We start from the raw sequence: 6,974 nt of genomic DNA on the forward strand, positions 1-6,974 counted from the left end.
CCTAAGTCCATTATAAGTGATCAAGATCCCTGCATGACCAGTCTCTTTTGGCAAGCTCTCTTTGAGAACATCGAGACTCCGTTAAAGTTTTCATCCTCTTATTATCCTAAGACAGATGGGCATAGTGAAAGTGTTAATTCTACTATTCTAGACCTTTTGAAATCCTATGTCTCTTATAATCAAAGAGAATGGGAAAAGTATTTGCCTTTAGTAGAGTTTGCATACAATAACACGGTGCACTCTAGTACTGGTAAGGCATTCTTTGAGATCATCTATGGTAATTATAAGAAAATACAAAAGGTAAGTGAGACTAGACTTGGTGAGCTCGGCTCTCGACTCATATTGGTTACATTCTTACCACTATAAAAATGAGCTATTTTAAAAAAAATTAGTACCCATCTTTCCAATTCACCTTCTTTCCACTTTCTTGATGGGGTTAACATAATCATTTTTATCTTGCATAACTGAGAGGATGCAAGGAGGATATTACTACTATTTTGGAGTTTTCAAAGTTAAGTCTAGTTGTTTGATCAACTATGAGACTAGAATAATACATCTCAACTTTCCTAAATTTTTAGTCATCACCAAGATTATCATCATAGATTCGAAGGGTCAAAGAGTAGAGCCAAGAATGTGAAAAAAAACAATCAAACTTAGTTTGAATGCTTCAGCTAACAAGATGAAAAATGAGTTGATCAATTTTTGACGGCTTAACAAAAGAATCGTAAATTGGTTAGTTAGGTGACATTAATATCATAATAACTACAAAGGTGTAGAAAGACAAGGAACACAAGGCCACATTACAAAGGGAGAAAGCTATTATAGGTGATAAGTTTGAGGATTATGATTTTTGCAATGAGGATGCCATTGTGAATGATTTTTTTGGTTCTCTTATTGATGTTAAGGAAGATAACATAGCTATTAAGTGGATTTCAATGAAGGAACTTTGCAAGAACTTGAAGAAGTGCCACTACTCGTAGTGCAAAATGCACCATCTTTGAATGTATTTGTTCAAGATACTGATGTTTCCAACATGCAAGATAATATTTCATGTCATTGCGATGCTTACTCTGAAGAACAAATCATTGTTTCGCTACAGGAATTGCACGATTACAAGATTAGCACTATAATTCCTTTTTAAGAAGAATAGGATTACAAGATTGGCACTACATTTCCTTTGCAAGAGCTGGTTGAATATCAAGAATTGCAAAATGTAATTATTTTGTATGCCTTTTCTAAAGTTCAGCCTGAGGTATACTCTATGATTCAATCTCCAACTGAGATGATTTATTGGCTTTCTCTTGAGCTTGAGAAGGAGAGAAATGTGGCAAACGTTGTAGAAATTGAAGCTTTGTCTGTTATCAATTTGCTTCAAGACGAGAAAGCATTACTATACCAGAAGGTTTCTCAAGTGAAAAATGCAATGGATTTCTAAGTTTCTCATTGTTTTAAAGTCATTAATGCTCTTGAGGAAGTTGTTCACAAAAGGATAATGAAATTGCTAATTTACCTACAATTGGTACTTTCTCTTGCTTCAATTCGAGATGCTATTCTTTAGGATCTCTATGCATTGAATGATCACGTTATTGATGTTTCAATTCAGCCTGATATTTCTGAAGTCTTTGAGGACTCTAATCAGTCTATCACTAGAGGTGAAGCATCTAGAAGTATGCAAGTACCTATAGTGGATATCTATGCGGTTCATGATACAGCAAGAATGGTTGATGTTATTTATGTTGATTGGTTTTTGAGCATCAAAAGTGATGATTCTGTATGAAGTGGATGCCTGTAGCAAGAGTATGTTATAGTTTTCTGTATCAAGAAAGCTTCAAAATGATATGCAAGAACCTAAATTTCAACAATTCCTACAATAGAACTTTGAATTTCTGCAATAGTATCTTGACTCTTGTAGCAGCAACCAAACTTCCTATAGCAACAACTTGCATTCTTCTTATACCTATAGCAACAAGCTGAATTTCTCTAGTTCCTATAGTAGCAAAATGTACTATAGCATGCTAAAAAATAGTCAGAAGTGCTATAGCAATCTCAAACTCAGCAAATAGGACAACCACATGATGATCACTTGTTTCAAGAACTTGAAAATCAACAGAGACAAGTTGTTGTGGATTATATTGTATATTTATTTCAGGATGAAATGTCTTATTCAAGGTCTAAATTGGGATATACATTGCCATACATTTATTATGATGAAAATGCTAAAGCATCATTGATATATTTTTGAGTCAATGCAGCTTCTTTGTAATTGGAGCAGTTATCTACTTATTTTGTTATGGTTCTATATCTTCATTCTCTATGATATATTATGGATACCATTGTATATGATGAATTCTCAACCTTAGCATATTTCATTGAAATGGTTGTACTATAGAACTATGGTTCATTACTTGTCAGCAGTTGTAGACACTTTCATTCTAGCTATAATGCAAGAAGACATTGTTAAACCTACAATTAATGGATGTAGGCTCTGAATATTAATTCATCTTGATTATGATGAGTCACATAAGGATTCACAAGTTTCATTCTAGCTATAATGCAAGAAGACATTGTTAATCCTACAATTAATGGATGTAGGCTCTGAATATTAATTCATCTTGATTATGATGAGTCACAGAAGGATTCACAAGTCTAGTAAGTAGTGGGAATCAATTTTATACAAATCATTGCTGCAGTGCTTGCCTAAAGATAAAGCACCAACAACAAGTCATGACAAAAACCAACAAAGTAGACCAAGTAGGAAGTATAGGCAATCGAGTAGTCATATCAAACAAGAATTAGGCCAGTTACATCTCAACATGGATTGATAGAGCTCCTCGATGTAGATGTGACAACCATGGTGTGTATCTATTTCCATGAAGGGGAAGGCTCGGAATATGTGATATTGCTATTTGGATTAAAAAATACCTATCCAAAATCAAGCGAAAGCCCCATACCTTCTAAGGGCATTCCAACAAAGCAAGATTTGAATACTTGAGTTAGTGGGTTGATAAATCAATGTGAACAACTTGGATAATGTGTTTGAGACATGTTCTCTTGAAGATGCTAGCCTAAGGGAAGAAGCATGAAGAGGCAGTGGTGTGGATAGACTTTCACACTTACTTTTAAGGAGAGAAATAGCCATGTTGTGAAAACCTTGACCTTTATGTCAAGAGAGTCGGTTTGAGTTAGACATGCAAATCTTTTGTTAAAAGATAAAAGATACCATGTATCTACTTTTCTCCTTGCTTTAATATGATTGAGAGAAAGTGCCATCATCCATGTAACATCTCTTACACTACAATAAAAAAGAAAGGTAACTTTGTTTCCAAAGCAACACAAAGTTCAAGGAGGATTAGATAGATTATACTAACATTGTTCATTAATAAAAACTAGTTTATTGAGGGAGATCAATTAGGCCTCTCATAACAACTTAAGTGATTAACATTTAATGTGTCATAATGACTTAAAAACCTACACAATGCACACATTATAATCCTTAATCTTGATTCTTGATCACCAAGCCCCCCCCTCCTCCCCCCCATGTGTTTCTCTCTATCTTAGCTTTTGTTCCAAGGCAACACAAAGTGCAAGGAAGATTAGATACATAGATACTAACGTTGTTCATTAATGCAAAATGGTTACTGAGGGAGATTAAGTAGGGCTCTCATAACAACCTATGTGACCATGCCAATGAGGCATAGCCCAATTGGTAAAGGTTGGTGTGTGAGTTTCTTTCGATCGAAGGTTCGAATCCTCCTAGTTGCTATGCACGGCTCGACAACTTTCGGTGAGAATTTGGCAAATAATAAATTTAGTCAATTGGCTTACATTTTTAAAATAAAACTTAAGCGACGAACATTTGATGTGTCGAAAGGACTCAAAAACCAACACAATGTACACATTATAATCTTGGATCACATAGTTCTCTCTCTCTCTCTCTCTATGTCAATCAATGGTAAGCTTTTTATTTATCCCTTGTAACATTTCTTACTAAATAATTGTACGGAATGTAAAAGTTGAACCCGAAACCTTTGCTCACAATCTCGATCGACTTAACCGAGAGACACCCGTTTGGGATGTGTGTGTGTGTGTGTGTGTGTGTGTGTCTATTGGTGTGATTGTTTGGGATGTGTGTCTGTGTGTGTGTGTCTATTGGTGTGCAATCATCCTAACTGAGTTGCTCTCTCCCATAGCTAGACCGATTTGCCCAAAAGCACAGGGAAGCGAAGCATGCAGGCACAGCGCCTAACAATGGAAGTTGCGTGTAATCTCTCCGGCTTCGACAGAAACATCTCCGCCATCAGCACGGAGTCCTGACTCTGATAGCCCCTGGATCGCAAGCAGCAGCCCCCAGGGCCTTCCCCGTCCTAGGTTTCCCCCTCAGCAGGTAACCCGCACACTGCCCGAGCAAGCTCATCTCCTCCTAGGGTTGTCGGTGCGCCAGTTCGAAGCCCTCCGCCTCCCGCCGCCATGCCTGGTGCTCCCGCCGCCATTGCCTCGAATGGCTCAGAGCCTTCTACGGCAGCCTCACGCCTGGCCAGATCTGTAAGCTCCACTCCGAATGCACGCGGCATGTCTTTGTTGACGTCGATGTGCACACGGGGGCTTTCCGTGCTCATCCCTTCTGTGGGTGGAGGCATTGCCAAGAAGGCCAGAAGCGCATTGCCCTTCGCAATATCTTACCCGCACCAACACCTCTGCCGCAGGTCAGCTCTTCTGATGAGGTAAAACCTGGAGCTTTGTCATCCTGGTGCAATGTCCCACTGTATATAAAGATAGACCCCTTTGATCCTCTTGCATCTGTGCCTGTCATGTTTCCTTTGAATACTATTGGTCACATGCTGAAATTGATCCCTCAAATTGATCCTAGTCTTACCCTTGCACAGCCACGAGCTTATACTCCATTACCTTACGGAGGATTGATCTGATTCATGCTGTCAGGGCTTGATGCTTTTTGAGTTAGCCAATCCTCTTAGCAACAGAGTTTAACTAAGGAGAAAACACCCCTCATCCTTTTCCATGGTACCATGCTGCTATACAGCTATTTAGTCTGAACCCTGACACTCTAAAGGCATCCAGGACGGGGTTACTTGGAAGAACGTGATACATGGAAGTTTTCTTCTTTGATAGGTTAACCATGTTTGGCACAGGATTATGTACAGAAGCTAACTGTCGAAGTTGTAAGGGACTCCTCTGAAGGTTTGGAATTCCACCCAAGGGCATTATTAAGGCACTGATTAATTATGCAGTGTTTGGAATTCCACCCAAGGGCATTAAAGTAATGAAAGATTTTTACACCAAGCATCCATGGGGGAAGTGCTTCAACACCGAGGCAAACAGAGGCTATTGAATACTGCACTGAACATAAGTTTTTCCTACAAGACAGTACATGAATGCTATGCAAACAAGACCAGAAACATTACTACAGGTGAAATTTGCTTACGTACAAACTGAAGTGCAAGCATTCCCACTGATTGTACATGCAGCGGATGGGTGCTGGTTTCTCATGCTCCTGAGCAGAAAAGAGAGCAAACTACAAAGGATCAGTATCACTGGACGCAACAAGGCCCCTTAAAAGTTACTGCTGAGGCATGTAGAAAGCATTTCAGCTATAAGAAACTGCAGGGCAAAAAGAGGAACACTTCTGAAATCAGCAATGACAATCTTTTTACTATGGATGCATTTTCTATTGTAGAAGAGAATTCTATTACAAATGTAAAGGCTATACTTTGGTTAAACTCAGCATTGCTCAAGCTGGGGCAGCAGCACGCAAGCGCTCAAGAAAGAAGGTTCAAGCTGATGAAGCTGAGAAAAACAACTTACCTCCAGTTAATGCAGCCGCAGTAGGAGACCAAGTCAGTAAATCTTTGGATACTTTGGATTATGCTTTAGAGACTTGGGCTTGTACTGAAGAGTGGGATACATTCATTGACTTGGGATTTGAAGGCCTGGACTCATCTACCACGTTTAGATACGTTGAATTAGAAGCATGGATGTGTGAAGTGCTTTCAGGAACTAAGACTTGTGCTGCTGATTTTGGGAAAGCTGTGCTTTGAATAACGGGACACCTTGTGGATTGTACAAAGTAGGTGTCATGCTTGGAATAATGGGACATCTTGTGGGTTGTAGAACGTTGTGGCCTCATCCTGAGCCCTGCTCAAGGATTTCAGATTGGATCCATGAGGCCAATCAACCATGTAAATAAACGTGCTGTGTGTCATTCCTGGCCAACACCCCACCTTGATTGCATACACCTTTTGTAACATCACCCATATGATTTGAGATGAGGTCATTCAAATGATGATACTTGATTTTGTTATTAAAACATACAAAAGATGCCTCTTGATACACAATCAAAGCTCCCTTACGCAGCTCCAATGGATTTCTAGTATACCACCATTAACTCCCACCTCTAGTAAATCCATGGCTTGCTTTGTGGATCTCGAGGGCTTTAACAACTTTTTTTTAATAGATATGTTGCATCACATTGTTAATCTTATGACAAACGAAAATTGGATTCCAACAATACCCCCTTATGTTTCTAGTGTCAAGATTGTGGGAGAGAAGGAAGCAGTCTCACTTGTAGCTTTCTTGCTTGCACAATGGGGGAATACACACAAGGGTGGAGGCTGAAAACAGTTTTCCTCTTCTTAGTTGTGTAAGCCAAAAGAACTCTAATACAAAGAAATAGAAGAATCCTATATATGGGTCTCAAACCAAGCTCAACTAACTAAGGTGGCATACTAACTGAGCCACGAACTAGAGTAGATAAGGATAGCTATCATGTAGCTATTATTCATGGGCGGTGTACCAACCGCGTCTGCAACTGACAAGTCGGTGACATAAATACACAACGGTCACCCTGGCGTATTACGAGTGGAGCTCGATATCTCAACACTTCCCCTCGAGCTCAATCCCAATTCCTGCACACCAAGCAGGTCTTTGAACTTGCGCAGCTTCTCTGCGTTCGTAAATAT

The 6,974-nt window shown here is 39.2% G+C and overlaps 1 long non-coding RNA gene across 1 annotated transcript; it reads left to right on the top strand.

The window, feature by feature from the left end:
• The first annotated feature begins 4,058 nt into the window (after window positions 1-4,058).
• On the top strand, window positions 4,059-6,322 carry LOC148021829 (uncharacterized). The gene is made up of 2 exons (XR_015694410.1): window positions 4,059-4,721; window positions 4,884-6,322. It is a non-coding gene; the product is annotated as an uncharacterized LOC148021829 (long non-coding RNA).
• The last annotated feature ends 652 nt before the right edge of the window (window positions 6,323-6,974 follow it).

This window comes from Lygodium microphyllum, chromosome 17 (assembly GCF_053477565.2).
Source record: "Lygodium microphyllum isolate KBCC chromosome 17, Lygodium_microphyllum_v1.1.10, whole genome shotgun sequence".
Taxonomy (NCBI): Eukaryota; Viridiplantae; Streptophyta; class Polypodiopsida; order Schizaeales; family Lygodiaceae; genus Lygodium; species Lygodium microphyllum.